The following is a 21,642-nucleotide window of genomic DNA, read 5'->3' as shown; positions in this document are numbered from 1 at the left end:
GAGAAAGCAGCCTATACTCGGATGTATGCGTGCAGCCGTAGTTTCAAAATAACACGGCCGCAAATCATGAGCCCTGAATTTACGAGTCAAAATTAGAAGCCATATGGAGCCTGAAATTACACGAGGGGCAAGGAAGAGCAAATGGCTAGGGCTAGTTACTCACCTGCAGAGTACCAAGCATCCATCATTTCTCCGGGCACTCCAGTTTCCTCCCACAACCCAAAAACATGCTTGGTAGGCCGATTGAGGACTCCAAATTGTCCCTAGGTGTGAGTGCGAGTGTGAATGGTTGTTTGTCTCTGTGTGCCCTGCGGTTGGCTGGCAACCGGTTCAGGGTGTCCCCCACCTCCTGCCCGATGACGGCTGGGATAGGCTCCAGCACGCCCGCGACCCCCGTGGGGACTGAGCGGTACAGAAAATGAATGGAATGGATAACATAATATATACATTTAACAAAAGTGGAATGATGATAACCATACAGCAAAATTTGGAAATTAACTGCTCACTAATATAATTCCATTACATACATAAACTACTCTCTTTGCCTATTTGGCTTTTTTTCTCTGGGCTGTTTCGTACGTGTTTATTTTTGACTGAGAACGCGACCAGTATTCTTTTGTGGATGTACGCACTATCTCATCTCAGCCTCAAAAATCCTTAAATAACATGCCCATATATCATAAGCCCCAAGTGGGAGTCAAAATTAGAAGCTATAGGAATGGCCTGCTGCGTTAAGTGTTCTCTTTTAGCGGCTGCCTTGGCTATGATAAGCTCACAGGGGATGGATTTTTTTTTTTGTGTGTGCTCCTCCTTTTTGAAACACATTGACCCGACGGTCAGCAGGTTCCCGAGCATGTAGGCCAATCACCAGTAAGTTAGAATCACACTGTCGCCTGTGTGAGTTCTCGAGTTTAAACCATTTAAGTTTCTGTGAAGGTTTTCACTAGCTGCATAACATAAAAACAATGCTGATGTTTTTTTTTTTTGTCAGTTTCTAATTTCACTTTCTTCCTTTTCATTTCAACTGCTCAAAAGTCCTCAATTGTCCCGTCGCAGTTGCCAAGCACCTCTTTGGAGTCCTTGACCTGTTGGACAGACTCTCTGATGTGCCGACTTCATTAGCGGGTCAACCGCTTGGGTGCTTGCTCTGTCATTAGTAAATACAAGAGTATTGACACACACATATAAAAATCTTATGCGCATTATGTCATTGACTTAAACAGTTTTATCTACAAGACTGCACAGCCACGAGCAGACGTGGGGTCACTCCACCAATTAGAACTGTTCCACCCCGAGCAAGTCAATACCGAGTAAAACACTGATTCATTATCAAAATTGCATGGGCAAAAAATGCAAAGTAAAAGGGTAGAAGGAAAAAAAAGAAAATATATGGATTGGCTTAATATGCTTACGGTTAGACAGTCCCAGTCTGTGTGCATAATTGCTTTAATGTGGGCTATTAAGTCTAAGTGGGTATGATTTTACCGTCTGCCCTACATTCAGGAACATCCTTGCCGTGATCAATACTTATGATTTGTAAGTCAGTGACCATCGAAAGCGTGGCGTGATCCTTTACGCATTTGACCTTGTCTCGTTCTTGGGGATATTATCCAAAAGGCGCACGGATGCTGGAGGACAAAGGAATGTGCATACCAACAATAAATTTCTCGCAGTAATGTTGAACGTTTTCGTTCAACATCCGTCCGTCCGTCCGTCCGTCCAGAGAAACATATTCTACAGATTCGACACTAAGCTTGAGTGGCATAAACAAAATACCTTTCTACAGTAACACAATGTTAAGATAAGTTATCGGTTGCTGGAATCTTGAGAAACGTTTTGGCAACAGACAAACGTGACATGCGATCTCGTCCTCAATGAAAGAGCAACAGTGTTTAAATGGGGAGAAAGGTCTGCTTTCGTGTTTTTACAGAAGGCGATAGTCAGATTGACCACCTCAAAATACAACCCAAAAAACTGGAAAAATATTGGATCTTCTAATCATGTTAAGACACATTTCAGGTTTTGCATCAAAGTTGGACAAAGTAAATGCTATGCTATCATGTATGTAGAAAACCGCCAGTTTAATATCATTTTGAGTCTGAACTGAATTTAACATGCATGTTTTTGGAATGCGGGAGGAAGTCGACACACCTGGAGCAAACCATATCGCCGCTATGCTAACTTTTGTTTGTTGTTGTAATGTCGAATGGATGCTGCCTCTCTCACAAGCAAGCATTCCTTTGGCACGGTATAATCTCTCCCTCAACCGCAATGCCGACCGAGCAAGACAAAACACAGGAAACCGTCACGTGCAATCACGTTCCTATTCAGTCTCTCACAGCTTCCAATCGTTTGTTAAATATGATTCCAGCTCATTTGGTAAATTACAGTAAATAAAAAGAGGGGAAAAACCCGTCAAACCCTTCTATTATTATCAAAGGTTTCTCGGTAAAAGTTAGACGGTTGTGAATGTCAATTTTCTCGTTTTTCTTGATCCAACACAAACCGCACAAAGAAAAGCCTCCGACTCTTCAGGACCCCCCCCCCCCTTTTCACACACAGTGAACAAAGCAGCGGTGTGCCAAGGATTACACTGTAAAATATGCATGTCCCGATGAAATATGCATACAGCCGTGTGTCATCAATGACACGCTTTCTACAAAGGCTAGACCACATAGGCAGGGAACGCTTGTTTCTGTTTCGACTCCCGTGACTTTAATGGCTGTAGACATATGAAACGGCTCATCGGGGGGAATGATTAAGCCTGGCACGGCTGCGTTTGTTTTATACACCCAAGCGTTTGTTTGCTTTATTTCAGTTAACTCCAAGAATGGGGATAATAGAGCATGCAGCAAACGGGAGGGCTCAGTGCGCCAAGCGGCATTGTTTTAGTATTAAACGCCCCAAATATCTGCAGGAAATAAGAGTGTATGCCTGTGGATGTGGGCCTAATCGACTCAGTCACGGTGGTTTGACGAGGGAATGTTTTCAAGTTTTAACAGGGTCGGTTCCAGCGTTGCCGCCGCCACCAGTGATCGAACTGCGGTGAAGACGATCCTCAGTCACAGTAGGAAAAGAAGGTTACGTGGGTATATTGACATAATGCCGAAGCTACGAGTTCAGCTAAACGTTCAAGAAATAATATGAAGTTGCTTGTAGAGTTTGTTCATGCCACATTAATTGTTTGCGTGGGGTTTCTATAGGTAACGGTCGTCACAACATACGATAGGCATTGTAATACCGTCCATCAATCTTTAATTGCTAGCTAGCTAGCTAGCAAATTATATACAAATGGATAATTAGAGCAGTCATTGAACCTGAAACCTTATGACGTCACATTTTCATTTCCCCAAAGAAGAGTACTGGTATCATATCTGTACACCGTGGACCAAGTTTGCCCTTTAAATCTTGTTTTGTGTCTATTCATTACAAGAGCCTAAAGCCACAAACAGTGCCAGTAGATAATCTCCCTGCGACTCCCACAATCATCACAAAGAGTTTGACAAAAGTCAAGTACAAGAGGGTTCAAGCAGATGGAAACTGCGCTCTTGTTCCCTCCAGCCGCCTGACTTCAGGTCTCAGGTGTCTGAATTCTCTTACAAGGTGTGTGTTACCATAATGGGCCAGTTAAGAGGGGCGCTTGTCTGGACACAGCGACTCCACATTTGGAAAGGGTACCTGGACAATTTTGTGGAGACTTGTCTGATGGATAATTGCACAGATAGAAACCGAAACTGTTGCCATTTTAACATTATTTAACATTAAAACCCAACTCCTTCTTGAAAACTTTCTGGACATTAATTGGGTTGCGTTTGGGAAAACCCGACAAACGTCTGTGGCCGCACTGTTAACTTTGAGTCAAGTCTTCACAGGCTATTTCCTCCACAAGTGGCGTTATGTCTCGTAGAGTTGTCCCAGAACCACCACGGAGGCCCATATCCTACCACCCAACTCCATATGTGTCCTCTGGAACTTGAATCATGACAGGAGGTTATAAATACGGATGTAATTTTCCCTCCTCAAAGCAGACCATAAAAACAAAAAACGAATAAAAGCAAAGTAAGAAAACAGAGCGACCACAGCATTTACACAGAGCTGCCACAACAGAGGCGAACAGTGGCCACGCTTGCACTTACAAGCCTTTTGGCATTAAGGCGTTCTGAAGGCAGTTCAGATGCTCCAAATGAGTGGGCATGCCTCAAACCTTAAACATATCCACATATTCATGAGAAGTGTAATAACAAATAGCAACCAGCGCTGAAAACAAACCCACAGCCAGACATAATCTATTACGTCCCATTCTTGTTTATTGACCGTACCCATTTTTAAAAAGACGTGCGTATACCTTAAAGGCCGTTTTAAAAAAAATATATATTTATTTTTTAGCCGCAGACAATGATGACATGTCCCCTTTACACGGCCCCCTTCTGCTGAATGTATGACTCAATGATAATTACAGTATTGAGCGTTTTAAAGAGGGCCATAATTACGATAATCTAAGCTTTCATTCTCGGGAAGTTTATGTCCTCCTCCACCTTTCTTTCCTTCTCTCCATCTTTCTTCCCCACTGACAGCTGCGTTTCTCGGGAACTACTTTTTCTCTCTCTCTCGCTTGTTCCCTCCCCTCAGACTATAATCTATTGCCGTCCTCCCGGTGCTTACATGTAGCTACACGGTGAGTCAGTGCTGTAATTCCATCATTAACTGGATGATGTGAGTGCTGTCTTTAAAGTGCCAGCTTTGGCGTGACCCCCGCAGGGGCCAGATTGTGGCTTTGACTGATGCCAGTCTATACCCGCCACGCGTCATCTCGGCAATAATGTAATAATAAGCTTTGGGTCCGGCTCTGTTAGAACCTGCCCGGGCTTAAGGGGGGGTCCTGTGGCCATTTATGTGTATGGCAACACGTTTTATGGCTTTGGGAAAAAAGACAGAGACGTGGTTTGATGTTTTCCAAGCTTCAAATTAGCAAATTATGTTGGCACATTTTTAAAGCAAAGCGTTTAAGGACGATTACATTTATGAACTCATCATGTGCTACGTTGAAACGTACGATGCCAAGTCACAGAAGACTGGAGCCTCTCGACTTCAAAACGAGCATTTCGTTTGTTTGGAGTCACAAAATGTTCTATGAAATCTAATTGACTAATTTTACAATCATCATCGTCATTAAAATATTGACTTATTGCTTTCATGCAACATTTTGGGATTGTTCCTAGTCTTACAAGCACGACAATTAGTTAACAATGTCACAATGAGAGACAATAAAGCAAAAACGCAATAAATTAATCTTGGTGATATGACGCATGTAGAGCCAGCCTAGTTTGTTGGTGTTTGTTTTTCCTCTCTTTATTAAAAACATTTTTAAGCGTGACACTACAAATGGGACTCTAGAAAACTAAAATAAAAGTAAAAATCACCTGAACTAGTAGTGACATTAAAAAAGTAAGACAACAGAGGGGAGTGACAAAAACAATTCATCCTTAAAGTGTTTTTAAAAATTCAAACAAGTGTAAAAATAAGCCGTATAAAATTCAAAGTGAATAGCTTATTAGTATTTTAATTTTCTTTTATTTTACTGTGGTTAACCTCTCTTTCTGTACACTTATATAACAGTTAGGAATGTCAAAATGTGATAAAAAAGATCTCAAGCTTGAATTCTGTTTTTATCTTGGAGACAGTTTAAGCCTTGAACAAATGAATTACATTTTTCACTGTGGGAAAAAAAACGGACTGAGTTTAGTTTTACTTATTATCACTTGAACTAAAGGTTGACTGTTTTAGGCATTTGTTGATGGATGTTGGAATACGTGCAGTGCAGGTGACCACGCAAGTGCCTGCAATGGAGAATCCGCCCCAGGGACTCAGGTGGACTCGCCGAGAAAGAGAGAATCCCTCTCTGGGGTCCGGCGTTGCATTTGTTGCAACGGCGCAGCCTCGAGTGCTCAGGTGAGCCTCCGTGATCAATCACTTGATTCCTTAGCGTTAGGTGAGCTTCTCCCATCAATCTGTCAGTCAGTGAGTTGGTTGATAGGAGAGCCTCGGGTGAGGAGGCTGAGGGATCAAGGCGAGTTCCCGCATGTACGACAACAACACTGATCCTTTGCGCAGGTGAAGATTTGTCAAGGGCTGCTTGAAGCTCAGTTGGGATTGAAAGGCAAGTACACAGTGTTGCTTTGATTGTTCTCCCAGTGTAATGATCGTGTGGAACAGAAAGTCCAAACTTTTTCTACTGAGGGCCACTTCATCTTGTGTTTTTGAAACATGCTAATATTGATCCAACAAGCTGGAGCTAAGCAGTTGGAAGGGGGGAAACTGTTTACATTTGAGCTTGCTGTTATCAGAAACAGTAAAAAATGGATAATTTCAGTGTGATAACTGTAAATAAGTGTACCAATTTTATATTTAAAAACGTGTGACAGCTTTTCACGCTGGAAAAAAAGGGGTTTGAATTTACTGTATTTTGTTTTGTCGTGTTTGAAATAATAAAAAAAAGATCTGGATGCAGATATATTTTTAACTAGATTAGTTATTTTATCTTACACTTGCGTGACTGAGTTAAGTATGTTAAGACAATTTCTTAATTTGTCTCAGGACACACTTGTGTTGGGAATCACTCAAAATCCCTAAAATTAGCCTTCTAAACATCTATCATTGTATATCTATGTACATGTGTCAACATGCGCTAATCTCACCTTCTAAATTAGCGTGCAAAGCAATTATTCAATCATACAAACTTGCAAACCAAAACACTGTTCTGTTACTTTCTCCTCATGCTGCAATTAAACAAAAATGTCTCAATGCCTGAGGGAATTTCTTTTTTCAAATATATACCGTATGTTGAAAGATTTATGTGGACAACTTAACTGTTCAGGTCTGTGTTAAGAAAAAGACAAGTGAGGACTTCTCAGAAAGACTTTCTATCGAATCGACTGTTAGTGTGAGGCATGTCTTTGACTGTAATTTTACCTTTGACTTTGAGGCGTCCGTCTGGGAGGCAATGTTTTGACTACTGCTGTTTCAATGGAGAAAGTGACTGGTGTAAAAACTGATAGCATTGGATAGGATAGCATAGAGTATGATAGCACTGGATAGCATAGGATAGGACAAAATGGGCTAGCATAGGATAGAATAGCATAGGATAAACTAGCATAGCATAGGTTAGGCTAGGATAGGATAGAAGGCCTTTATTGTTATTGTACAGCAGGTATACAATGAAAATTGGAGCATAAGTTTCACACGTCACTAAGTTAATTGATCGCCACATTTATTTGCTTCGAAGTGTCAAATTGACTCAACAGGTCCCACAGAAACAAACTGTGGTACTGCTTGCGAAGTAAGATTGTACGTCATTAAATATGAATCACAACCAGGAAAGATCAAGCCAAGAAAAGAACAATTAGCGCAAAATCAATCCCTTTTCCCCCTCCTTTTCTTGTCTTGTTGTTGCTTTATTTTAGCAGCATAATGACGGCTGGTGCAAGAACACACGTAAAGCTGCAGATTTTTGGAAGGAGAAGACAGACAAACCCCCATCTGGCTCATAGCTATGTCTGGATTGCCTTCTGCGCCCCAGATAGGAGTCAACATGTTTAGCGACATCAAAAGAAAAAACCTGATACCTTAAGTATAAGAAGATTAACACTTGCGGTGATCTCGAGCTTAGGCTTCCACCGGCACTCTTCAACACGACTCCGCCAGAAGGGACAATTACTGACGAATTGGCACCAGCGTCGTCTCATAGTTATTTAACAAAATATGGCACACTGTATAAGCTCTCGTCCTTAAGACTTTCCTTTTAAGTCTGGCCCCCCTATCGCTAACTGGCTAACAGATTTGGGGGTGGCTAGTGGGGGTTCGTGATTTGAGCCGACAGCAGGGAAATCTGTGGGAACACTGGGATAAAGGAAGTGGAAAAAAGGAGAAACAAAAGTAGAGTGAGAGATAATAAAGGAGAATGCTATCGCTCTGTGGTGATGTTTCACAACTTCGAGCCTGTGTCATATCTCAGGGTGGATATTTGTGGTGTGTCTAAGCTCGCTGGTATGCCCTGTGGCTTTTTTCCTCATGCCTTCTACCTCACTGTGGACGCTGTGTGTGACAAGCTGAGGAATGTGATATTAGGGAAAAAGTCTTGCTGACAAGCTGACAGCTACCAAAATATGCACAATCTCACACAGAACTAAAAACAAACAAAAACGGAGTGTTTGTCATTTTAAAGGCATGTTAGCACTTAGCTAGACCTGTTTCTGTCTGAATCAGTGGTTATCTTTAGACATTTCCTCTTTGCTACTTAACTGGCTTCATGGGATAAAAAGCATAAGAAAAAAATAAATAAATAAATAAAATACTACACTTTACAAAAAAAAACTTTTATAAGAATGGAAAAAATATGGGCCGAAATTTGCATGAAGATATTGCAGATTTTCTATTCTTCTAATTTCTAGTTACTGGTTATAAAATGGCCACAAGAGTCGTGAGTCACAATACCTTGAAAAAAGTTTGATATTACCACCTATACCAATACCTGGTATTGGTACTTGCCCATCCCTCACATCACCTAAAACCCAAGTAGCTAGGTAGGAATAAGCCAATCGAGTACAGTTTCTCTTGGATGATAAAAGATGATGCAACAGCATATTAATGCTATTTAGAGTTACCGACATGTCATGTTGATTTTTCCGCAGCTCATTGCACACCTGAAACAGATGTCGCCACGAGTTCTTGGTTAATACTCAGCTCCGGTGCTGCACACTCACCACGGGACTTCTCGGGGGTTGTAGGTAGCACTCAAGTCTTTACACATATATTATCGCCTCATATTAATCCAAAGTACATGCTGCATGCTTGTACCTACAACAGTTTTGTACAGGTCGCCCTAATCCGACTGGCACCGCCAAAGCCAGAGAGAGGAAGGCGCCATGGGGAAAATGAGGGACAAAGATGACTCCTTCCCTGTGGAAAACTCTGGAACAGTTTTTGGTTTCTAATTTTATGGTATATTTTAATAGTTTAAATATGGATTTGACTCATGTCCCCAGTCCAAACCGAGATTCACACCCAAAAAACTCAGAACTGTGACTCTGGGATGCCAACCGCTAATCCAATCTTTCTTCTTCATCCAAACTCATCAATTCTAATTGTTATGAACAAACGTCAAAGCGCTCAAGAATTGTAAAAGAAAGCTGCGAGTGATCAGATGCAGAAGCACGAGACACGGCGGAGATAACAGGTGACAAGACATGAGGCGCCACTCACTTGTTGGATCAAGAGGCCGCCGTGGGACAGTGTGACAGACGTCGGTTCCTGACACGTCTTCCGGCGGGGGATGGGGAGGAGACGAAGAGCCGGAAAAGTGAGTGATTTGGTGTTATTTGGGAGGGGGTGAGGGATTCCCTCCAGTGGTTTGAAGAGAAGCTTTAGATGGATAGATGACGTGACCCGAAAGGCGTTTGATCATCTCAGCATCGCTTCCATTCTGTCACAGAGATCCATGCAAATATCACTTAATATTACAGAAGATTTCAGTATTATTAAAGGGAAAATAAGATGGCTGCTGTCCATGCATTATTCATCAGAGGCGGGTGACACAACCTATTTTGTAAGTAAACTGACATGCCCGAGAACAAAGAGAAAGTGTGACGAGTTTCAAAAGGAGGTCGGACAAAGATTCGCCATATGCCTTTACGTGTCAGGCAGAGAGACAATTCCTGAGTGGATCCAAGAGAGGATATCTATCATTAATTGCTTCCGCTCTGCAAGGCAAATAAAGTTATACAAAATGCTACATTTTCACGTTAGCAAAAAAAACAATTCGTAAATTCAGCAATCAAAATGAAAACAAACACAGAGCTCACCAGAGCTAACCCTAATCCTAACCCTTTGCATGGCTCACCTCATGAGTCCAATCCTGCATAAAGACTCACCTAAGAGGTAAAACTTAGTTGAGGACAGGTATTTATTCAAAACGGTACCTGGGTCCAGATTAAGGGCCATGATTCGAGGAAATAAAACAGATGCATACAATCTGAGTCGTTGAGATCCACTCGCAATCATGATAGGCCAGCTGAAATTTGAGTACATCATTATGTCCTTGCCGTTAAGTACAAGAGACAAAATATCCGCCTTTGGTTAATTGGCCGCTTGAAGCAAAAATGTCAAGGCCGTATGGATTTCCTGCCTGCTGAGTAGTCTGCGGCTGTTCCTCCAGTGATGCGAGAGGGTTGGGCGAGCGAGTGTTGGGGTGGGTGAGGGAATTGCAGGAGAAGGACGTGAATAATGCATTACAAGGTATGAGGCTGGTAAGGAGCCGGGGCTCTGGGAATTTAAAAGCATTTGTGTTTGTCACACAAATCAGCGAAGTCTCGTTGCTCTCGCAGGCAAATCCGAAGCGACGTCTCGGAGTTGACAGCAGCCTGGCTTGTACACTTCGACTCTGGGATGAATGAGTGTGTGCTATCGTGTGCATGTATGAGTATTAGGATGGAAACTCATGAAGAGAGAAGGAATATAAGATTTTTTGAAAGCCATACCGCAAATAATCAGAAGTGACGTGAAACTTGGTATTTTTTTGCTTCACTAAAGGGAGCAGTGCCCCCCCTTAGCTGCGCCAGTCGTTTTTATACGTACATGTGTATGCTTATCAATATCGAGGCGGAGACCACCTTCCTTGGAATTTCTGGAAATGGAGTGACCTTAGTAGCCCACACGTGTCACCAGTGGACCTTCAGTCACATTCTGACCCACTTTGACAAGAGCACGACTTTGACCTTTGGCTTTTGAGCCTTAACCTAATGGAGCAGTTCATGATGCCTTCAAATGTACTCTGGTTAAAATGATATTTATGTCACAGAAATACATTGCCATGATTGGACTTGTACGGGAGACTATCAAGTGAAGCGAAACACACCAGTGAGGTTCAGACACGGGAACGATAAGGCTGTTGACCCTTGCTGATGGGGAGGACTTATCGTGCCTGGCTGCCTTTGTTGCTCTGTAGCCTGTCAGAGTGGCAATGTGTCAGTGCACACGGGCCTGCATATGATCATGCGTGCGTGTCTCTCTGGGTGGCAGGACATGAGCAGGGTGGGGGGCTTCTTTAATGAACCAATAAGGCGTGTCCGAGACGGTCTGTTTTTCACCTGGCCTGCTTTTTTGGGAAAGGATGGAATGACAGGGCGAAGGGATTGGACAAGTGGGTGTAGAGAAACTGGTCTGGTTCTCTGCCAGTGATCTTGGGGTGAGCAGGGGTGGGTGGGTGTTGAGGTTATGGGCGGGTGAGTGGGGGGCACAAAGGTGCAGACAGACAGGAAGCAGATAACACTGAGAGATGGAGCCAAAACAGGCTCAGCCTTTTTAGAGCTCCTCTATGAGAAGGAGTGTTGATTGAAGGATTATTCCTTTCAAATTTACATTTACATTTTTTTCCGCAATATCACATTTTGTTCATAAACTTGTTCTAACCTCAACATTGTTTCACTATTTTATGTTTATTTCTTTTTAGTTTATTAAAAAAAATTCTGACAAGATTGCAAGTAGTTGAGTCAATAATATCCACCAATCATAATATGAGAAAACAGACGCCAACACGTCAAACATTCGTGTGAGTCCAGCCAATTGAAAGGACTGCACGCCCACCCCCTGCCCCCCCTTCCTCACCGACTGGGGTTTGCGTGTTACTTTAGGTAATGGCACAAAGCTGTAGCTGCCAAGTGGAGGCTGGCAGACACATAGCAGACCTTCACTTAAAAGCCAGTGTCCGGGGGTTAAGTGGTCATGGAAACGGGAGGCCGAAAAGTCACAGCTGAAGTTACGAGGCGGCAAAGTCTCCGTCATCAGCAGGTGGGAGGTGAGATGTGGTGTAAGGAGCAGGTGCAACTTGGGTGGGTGGTGAAGGGGGGGGGGGGGGGGGCACTAAAATTACACCACCGCACTGATGTGACCCTGCAGGCTTGGCGTGCAGAAAATGAGAGTTGAATTTGTGGGTGTGAGAAACTCAATCTGGCACGTGAGTGTATGAGAATGTTGTTGTTTTTGTCCACCCCAAAGGCAAACGGTTGAGTATCTATTTAATGTACATATGGTGAGTTAACAAAATGAATCAGAGCAGCAGCTGCCCTAAACTAACAGCAGAGTTAATAACCAAATATTTGAGTCTGTCATTGTTAATGCACCAGTATGGAAAAACTTGCACCTAAACGACATTTTTAATAAAGTTGTCATTCCGATTCAAATAGAAATGGTAAAGTGCATTATTATTTGTTGATTAAGGTTTCCAACTATTATTATTTGAATTCCTGAACAAAAAAAAGAGTCGTTCAAAATTATGCTTAATTCAGCCCCCCGTTTAAAAAATGGGAACATATTGAGATTTAGAATCACATGTGTAAAATTAATTTATAAGGTGTCCCGATTGAGTCAAACTTACAGACTAGATTTTATTACCAAAATAGTACTGCAATCATGATTTATCAACCCCCTTAGCATAAGTTAGTGACTAGCTAAGATGCATGCTGACTTATACGTACAAATTTGGATTCAGTCATTGGCGAAGCAACTGACCACAGTCGTAAACCAAGGACACCGTATAATGCTACTTCAATAAATTCATGCCAAAATTCCAATTGGCTTAAACCTTAACTGTGCAGCAATAAAAAGTAAACCCTTTTCACCCATGAGGTCCCTGCATTCCACAGCCGCAAACTGTGGCATATTCTCCAACAAGACAAATTTAATGACATTTTAAAAGAAAAATCAAACAAAAGGTTGTAAGTGTCAGAGCGAGGTGCTGGAGAAGAGGAAGCAAGGGCTTTTATTTGATGATTGCCTTTTTGTTATTTTCAGCCTCGGGAGACTCAGGCAGCAGAAATGAAGCACTTCTTCCAAACAAAACAAAAATCCAACTAACAAAAACAAACAAACAAAAAACAGTGGAAGAGCGAGGCATGTGGAGGTGCGAGGAGATTTGAGGATGAGATGAGGTGGTGTATCGATCATCCATTGACAAACACAATAGAAATTTTAGATGTGAGATGTGAGAGGCCTACATCCATAATTTATTGGCTGGCCAAATGTGAGTGACGTGGGGTGTGGATTGAGGGGAGTATTGATTAGTGGAGGGGGGTAGGAAGGAAGGAGGGATCCGGAGAGACATAAAGGATGGTGGTGGTGTGCTCGGAGGCGGAGAGGCAAAGACGGAGCACGAGAAAGCCATTAAGGATGGCAGTGTTACCAGACACTGGCAGAGTGCAAAGAGAGAAGAGCGTAAAGATTGGAGAAGCAGCAGAAAGAATGATAAAGAGGTCAACAAGCTCCCCCCACCGCCACCACCCTGCAAAACTACTCCCACCCCAACGTCCCCAATCAATACAGTCATGTCAAAACATAAAATGCATGCTTTTGCTCTTAAGTAAAAGATTTTTAAAAGCATTGATTCAGGAGACGGTCGATGGAAATCAAGGCAGATTTGGCACCGCAAAGAGGGGTAATAACACTCGGCCGATAATAGCACAACAGAGGGGACTCTGTGGTGTCAGCCTGAAGTGGGCCAACGCAGATTACTGCCAGGAGGGAGGCCGGGGTCAAGGGTCTGAGCAGTGTCTACGCAAGCTGGCTCTGATATTTGTCTGTTGGGAAAACACTGGCGAAAGCTGGGAACTTCCTTTTCAGTGAGTTTGTAGGCAAGAAGTTTTGGCAGGTTTGGTCCTGGTCAATTAAGCACATACTGTAGACCCAACAAAAGTATTGAGTTGGGTCTTGGTCTTGAGCTTAGTCTCACTACTTGGGTCAAGTCGGTCTTGGCATCAATTTTGGTTGGTTTTCAGGTACTGGTCTTGACTAAGTCTGAACTCCCCAAAGAGTCTGACTTGATCATGCATAGGTTTGGTTTTTACTTTAACTTGGTCTCGACCTGCCTCAAACTTGCTGACTTGCTCTAGATCTGTTTTGGCCTTGACCTGCTCTCCCATTGCCTCTGGATTGAATTTGACCTGGTATCAAATCCTCAAAGACTTGATCTTGGCTTTGACCTGCCTTTTTCGTGGTCTTTACTTGCCCGAGCATTACTTCAGTTTTGGTCTTGACCCGGTCACATCACCCCAAATTCTCAGTCTCTGTATTGATTTATGGCGGCTTTCCTATACCACAGCAACATATCAGTGTAGCCAAGCGACCACTGAAGAGTGGAAAAGACTTAGAGAGGATTTCCTGTGAATGATATGTTGTTTCAACCGAAGATACCCTCCAACCTTGATGTGACATTGCGGCACCCTTCTCTGAATTTCAAGCTCACTTTATTGATTTCTATTTGGCTGTGAGGCTTCTGTGTGTCCTGAATAAAAGCCACTCATCAGAAAGAAAATACATCTAAGGCAGTAAAATTCAGGATGAGCTCAGTGTTAGAAAAATAAAAATCTCCACTAATGTGAACGTAAGTAGGGACAGTCCTTGTATCGGAACGTGTGTGTCTAAGGAAAGGGGACAAAGACAAATAATAAAAAAGGGTCAAGGTTCTGTGATTGTAACACGAAACCAGGAAGTGAGCCAACTGAAGATGGCAGCATCATCTTTGTCAAATAGTGAGAAAAAGATTTGGAGACCATTTTATTCCGACTTTCATATAAATTGGGGCAACATAATCAATAGAATTCCGTCATAAACCAAAAACCTGCTGTACGCGTTTTGATGGCCACTTCTCATAGCCTAAGATTTTTTAAGTTCATGATAATGAACACATCGATTGTTTACGGATGTGAACTCCACAGGTAGCCTACTTCCGAAATGCTGAGAATCAAGTGATGAGTTATCTGTAACATTATGAATTAGATTAGTGAACACAGATAGCTGATAGAAGTCAGTCAGCACCAACACATCTCCACGAGCATCTTGTATTATTGCATCGGCACGAGATAATGGCCCAGAAGTGATAAAGGGCCAGGCCACCTCATAAATACAGATGTTATGTTGATATGCGACAGATGTTTCCCAGCTTACCTCGTTCCATTAAAAGCCTGCTGTATCGCAACCAAAGAGCATCTGAGGAACCCGCCGTATGAAAAGCAGCGTTAAGAAAATTCAATTGTGCACATTAGATAGCAGTCTGTCAGCAAAGGGCTGGAATGTAACAACATCAACAAATCACGTCCTGATTGAAATGCACTTAAAACGGATCATGCTGACAAATGTGATTGTATCAGGGCGCTAATGTGTACGCCCTTCCTCGCCTTCGTTCACTTGAAATCCAATGAAATTCAAATATCCTGTGACACTTCCTGATACCATCAGCTGGCCAGTCAGCAACCTGGCACTTGCATTGAGGGGGGTGGGATGATGAAAAAAGGAAGCGGGTAATCAATTTAGGTCAAAGCATCTCCGTGCTTCAACAATGTCCACACAGCGTTTAAAGAGACCGATGAAAGGAAATAATTGTTTTCGATGCTGCAAATCTATTTTTATTGATGCAATGATTAATTTGCCAAGTCATACCGTGTATTTCTTTTCCCAGCAAAACAACAAAATAATGAAAATTGAGTCCATAAGCTGGTTTTGACCAAAGCGGTTCCATAATAGGTAATAATTATTATAATTATTATTAATTATTATAATTCTCTAATAGTTATCTACAATTAAATATTTAATAAAATATGTTTGTTAACTCTATCCTTTTTTAACAACAAATAGACCGACTAAGTATCCAAATATATTTATTTTATAATACATTTTAATAAGCCTATTTTTAGTACAAGAGCAAAACACATACTACAATCTCAATTGCGTAAAAAAATGGAATCGGCCCATTCTTGCTCTGTTTTCAGTGAATCTAATGAAATATTATTAGTGTCTCCTATTCACTGATGCATTTAATCTTTCAGTGATTTTATTGCACTACCGACAACAACAATAAATGCAATCTTCAAAGCATACAGACTGCAAATCGCTTTCTCAGTTAACAAAGCAAAAAAAAGCTGCTCAGTGGAATTGCAGTGGGAAAAGCGAGCATAAGAATCAATGTTCACACTTAAAATTTGTGTACACGTATATCTCCCTCAACGCTTGTATTTTATTTAGTAGTGCATGATGAGAACATTGTAGTTACTAAATTGTGACACAGTATTGAAGCTTACTGCAAACAAAGCTTTTCTCCACAAATATATATATATGTAAGCAAACAAAAAATAGCCTGCTGTTATGAAAACAATAACAAAAAAAGTAACACGTTTGCTATTTCTTGGTTCTATTAATCTGTTTGCTTGCTGCTGAGCTGAGCACAACTCTCCGAGGTAAGTCTCAGGAGAGACCACTAGGGGAGCTTCTCGCCCCCTTTTTTCCCATTCCTGCTAAAACTTGAACATGCAGTACGAGCAAAGGCTTGTCGGTGACACAAAAAGAGAAACAAAAGAAAGAAAATATGAGCTCACAACTTCATTTGACTTCTTACTTTCCCGCTATCAGGTGGTAAGCCCGTTGACGAACAAGCCTCAAGAGTACTTCGTGGGTTCGTAATAAGAGGACCTCCTTTATGCATTACACATTAAGATATTTAAGCTCTTTGTGCGCGGGTAAGACTCGGAGCCGCGCCGTGTCATTCTGTGGGGGATGATAGGGAGCTTTAGTCGTGTCTGTATTAAGCGGGATGACTTCCAAAAGCCCGTGTTACAAGCCCTGTAGCTCCAGTCACTCGCCGTGTTGACACCCAATTCTGTCTGGGCCTTAAGCGCCAGATGAGAGCCCCAAATAGGCCTCGCATTAAAAATGGCCTTACCGCAGGGAAGCGCTATTTAATTGGTCTCTCGATGGTAAACTATAGAGTTTCTTTTCATTCTGGAAATAAATCGCTCAATTAACAAAATATATGATAACAAAAAGTAAACCAGTGTAGTCTTAAGAGGTGTAGAAAGTTCAAAGTGGAGAAAGTTCAAAGTTCAATGGCCAGATTACAGGATATCTCACAATAAGAGAGGGAATGGTGTCGATCAGGGGTGTCAAACAAATTTTTGCCGCAGGCCGCATTGTGGTCATAGTTTCAACTCAGAGGGCCATTATGACATTCATTCATTCATTCATTCATTCATTCATTCATTCATTCATTCATTCATTCACTATGATAGTATAGACTACACAACATACAGAACAGAACTAGTTTTGAAATCAGAGGAGTAAAAACTGTTCAAATAGTTTAAAAAGATTAATGGTAATTAAAATTGCTAGCAATATCTATTTTTAAAAAGTGAAGACAATTTGTAATTTTAGTAATGACACAAAGTCATTACAAAATTTGTCTTCATGGGCCATATAAAATAATGTGGTGGGCCATTTCTGGGCCCCCGGGCCTTGAGTTGAACACATATGATGAAGATGAAAACTGAGTTAAAATCAAAATAATAGAATGCCTTGTTTGTTTTGCAAGGAGGACTGACTGGATTGACAAATAGAATTGGTTAGATGTGGCCATAATTAATAACAAATGCCCTACCTTGAATAAATCTCTGGTTCACTATAAGTGAGTTAAAGTTAAAGTTAAGTTAAAGTCCCAATGATCGTCACACATACATCTGGGTGTGGTGAAATTTGTCCTCTGCATTTAACCCATCCCCGTGTGATACGTGAGTAAATTAAAATAGTCACACTGTGGTAAAGGAAAACAAAGTGTGGCTTTTGTCAAACAAAGATAGCAACATAGGGAAGCGGGACAAGTGTGAATGTCACAGCACACGTGTCGCCTTCTCTAGCGGCAGAATTTTCCTTCCTCTTTCTTTCTCTGAGCATGAGAACACGATTCTCATTCCGTGATAAATACGCCCCATCTGTCTTGTGTTGTACGGCATGATCCAGTGCCAACACTTGGGTCCTTCAGGAGACACTCGGCGTCTGCGTGTATATTATCAGAGTGGGATTGAAGTAAAACAAGGCCTTTTAAATGTATCATTTCCAGTCAACACCGTGCCCAAATGAAAACACCTACAAACCTCTGCTTAATTGAAGGCTACAGCTTTTCACATTCAATGCATTTTTTTTTCCTCAGAGGAGTGAAAAGGGAGCACTTTTTTGAAATCAATATTGTCAACTTGTTTTCCAACAAATTAAAGCTGCCATTGTAAAGGCCCCTCACACTAGGGACTAGCACTGAGAGACAGACTGCAGCGTTGAGTTTTAGATTTCAAGCAAGTGGTGGGGGCGGCGAGGGGGAGGGCGGAAACCTAATCCGGCATTATCTAGATGGTGAAAATATATACACCAGAAGGGAGCGGTGGATGCTATTCCTGTTTTCTGTCAGAACCGGTAAGAATATTCAAAATGATAGTGAATAAAAATATCATGACATGATTACAATTTCAATTTTTCCTGTGTTTATCATACATTTATCTTTATAATATAACAATTTGAAAGTGTGTCACCCTAACTTCCAGTTGACATACTTTCACTTTTTGACCGGGAATGCCTTATTTCCGTCTCCAGGATTTGGGGTGGCAAATAAGGTATAACATATCCAATTATAAGACGAAACATACTGGGCTTTATTTTCAGGATTTAGTTTCACAGACATCTATCTTCGAGTGGGAGGGCTGCGCAACTGTGGGAGTGGTCACTACACCTATGATCCAATCAAAGTGGCTCGTGCCATTCCGTTTAAATTTGGCATGCTAGTGGCACACTAGCGCCTCGACCAGCTCTCAAACAGAACACAACTCAAGCTCGGATGCTCAAACACACTTACTGGCCAACCTGACTCAAACTTGTGATGTCACACTAAAGGCCATGCCCCTTAAGAGCACAACACATAGATACTATAATATGTACCGTAATTAAACTTCATAAAACCGTTTTACATTTTGAATGCATGGTCAAATATTTATTTTTGAAATACAGCATTATTTCCAAAGAGAGAAAATATTTTCACAATAACAAGGAATTTATACACAGGACAATCGTCTGCAAGGAGGAACACGATACCCGTCTACAAGATGCAATGCGCTACCTAAAAACCTCAATTAGCTCCATCAATATTTGATGGAATGGCTGCACCGTTACCTGTTTCCCTTTCCGCCGCCTCCTCTTCCTCTCCCCTCCGGAGCTTCTGCTCCTGATGCGTGATGTCTTTAATTGTTGGCCCAAAGCGTTGGAGACAGACACGACTTTGTTTTGCTCAGTAATGGAAGGTTGTGTCCCGGACACAATATTGAGTTTGACTGTCGTCTATGAGCACGGAAGGTGCACTCTGGGCCTACGGGGACCTTGGAGAAAAGTGGTTGGGGGTGGTTGAGTCGAGGGGGCGGAGCACTAAGTGTTAAACATTAAGTAATAACACCATGTTTTGATGTTGAACAAAAACCTGACCACGTTATATCACACATCAGTTCAGCGAGGAGGAAGAAGTTGCAGGATGGATGTTATAAATTGACGGATCGGAAGCGTCCTTCTTCGGCTTCACTTTGACAAACAGATTGCTTCCACCTCCTTGGCATCAGGCAGTGGCAGCATCTTCTTTGCCAGGACCCCTGAACTGTCCCGGGAGGTGCCTTCCCTGACGGATTTCTCTTCATCGACTTCTCGGCTAAATTGATTTAATAGCCAACGCGATGGTCCTCCTTTTTTTTTTTCTCACGTTCTTTTTCAAACAGTGGCAGGCTCCGTCACGCCCTGCCATATTTCCCCCACGTCGCTCGGGATGTCTGGGCTATTTTCCAGGGCTATTGGAATAAGAACTGACGAATCCCTTCCAAGGTCCCAAGGAGATAATCTCCTGTCATTTCTGATTTGCATAATATTATTTAAAATTTAATGTAATGGCATTAAGTTATAGCCGACCCTCCCTTTCCCGTGAGCCCACATCTGTTTGTGATGTGTGTGCGTGTGCAGGGACAATACGAAGGGAGTTTGCTTCTGATAGGGAAAAAGGAATCCCCCCTGGTCTTTTCTGAGCGACCCCCACCTTCCAATCTGCGGCAGCTAACGTAGACTCCGACCGAGGTCTGCAGAGATAATCAACAGATAGCTCAAAGCAGATGAAAGAGGCATCAGATCTCGACACACACACACACACGCACGGCGACAGAGCTATAACAAAGTAGATGTGCTGTAAGAAGTGGGGGCAAGGCAGATCCCAGAGGACAAGAGGGCCAGATAGCTTTCCATTTGTCAGATGTGTACGTGTCCTACTTCGAGGCCTGCGATGTGACTCAATTAGACGGCAGGCAAGATGAGTTGTTAAATGAATGTACAGTATTAATGAAGACAATGGGAAAGGGGAGCACAGAGGGATGGGCTCGCTCGTTTGTTTTGGGGTTGGCCAGGCCAAACGGCTCCACGGCAAAATAATGTTCGGATGATTGGGGAAGTGGTTATGCAACGGAGGAGTTTCTATTACTTAATTGCAGAGAGCATCGGGCGTCTTCGGCGACTGTTTGAATTCTGAATGTTGAGTTCTTGACTTGACAACAAATGTGTGATTATATGAATTAATGTACAGTGGAAAATATTTAATTTTTGTTTTTTATTCCTATGATAGTTACAAAATTTGTTATTAGGAATGTGTGCACTACATGCGGCGCATCACTTGTGGATGAAGGGCTGCCTCCGTAAGTGAAAATACTATTTATTTTTTCTGGTCATCATCCGTGCTCCCGATATTTATCTTTACATTGGCTTTGTTGCAACCTACTAGCTCAAAAATATTTCAGAACAATTATGATAAAAACGTGGAAGAAAAGACATTTGGAGATTTTTCGTCGTTTTTGGACAGTGACCGTTTGTGCTGTCGATCTAAAGTTAAAACTTGAAGGCACGTAGAGTCTTTTATGCACAAGAATACAAATGCACCAAAACACGCACACACATAAGCACACAAAGAGCATCTCTATTCTCCATGGTAGAATATTTTACACACATTAGAAAATAAATTCATTCAGAGTTAATTTGGTGAATGTTTGCCAACGCGGGGCAGGAATACAATGCATGTGAGCTCTGGGAATTGCAGATTGCTTTCCCTCTCCCGAAGGCTTTCCCTTTGTCTATCTATTTGGTGTGATTAAAAATACAATGATGAATGCATATTTCTTCCAGATGAATAACTTGAAGCAGTTGGCAGTAGATGAGTCGGGGAGCAGACTGTTGGAAGTCGGGAAGGCGGGTGTTGGGAGAGGGGCGGGGGTCAGAGTGTAGCCAGGTCACAAGCAATAGACGACTCAAATGGTCACCTGGACGACAGTCCTCCCCTGCAGGGTTGGATTTGCTTATATCCGCGTTAAATCATCAGCGAGGAATGTTTTCAAATGTTCACCAAGAAAATAGCCCGAGTGTTTTATTCGAGACGCAGTGGGCAAAGCCTTCCCAATGTCTGGGGAGGATTTGGTTCTTGAAGGGGAGCGGTTGAGGCTCGTATCCCCCCGTCGAGATCCATCCTGGCTGGGCTGGAGCGAGTCGAGAGGGGGGGGGGGGGCTCCCTCCCCTTACATGTCAACTTCAGAGAGCATGCCTTTCGCAGCCTCTGAGCTTTGATACCAAAATAGTTCAGGAAGTCTCTGTCTTAAAAAAAAAAAAAACGCCCCAGCAGACCACAAGTGCTGGGATGGATGGGGGGAAAAGTGTGAAGATTGATTTAACACAAACAGAATGGGAGAAATACTACTTATAGGATATGTGGGCTTG

General features: G+C 42.2%; 1 long non-coding RNA gene across 1 annotated transcript in view; it reads right to left on the bottom strand.

Moving 5' to 3' along the window:
* LOC133152937 (uncharacterized) overlaps positions 1–21,642 on the bottom strand; it is a 57,158-nt gene that overhangs the window by 4,536 nt on the left and 30,980 nt on the right. The window contains exon 2 of the long non-coding RNA XR_009714212.1: positions 9,259–9,478. This is a non-coding gene — a long non-coding RNA (uncharacterized LOC133152937). The remainder of the gene's footprint in view (positions 1–9,258; positions 9,479–21,642) is intronic.

The sequence above is a fragment of the Syngnathus typhle genome, linkage group LG4, assembly GCF_033458585.1.
Source record: "Syngnathus typhle isolate RoL2023-S1 ecotype Sweden linkage group LG4, RoL_Styp_1.0, whole genome shotgun sequence".
Lineage (NCBI taxonomy): Eukaryota > Metazoa > Chordata > Actinopteri > Syngnathiformes > Syngnathidae > Syngnathus > Syngnathus typhle.
This window is presented reverse-complemented; position numbering and strand designations above follow the sequence as displayed.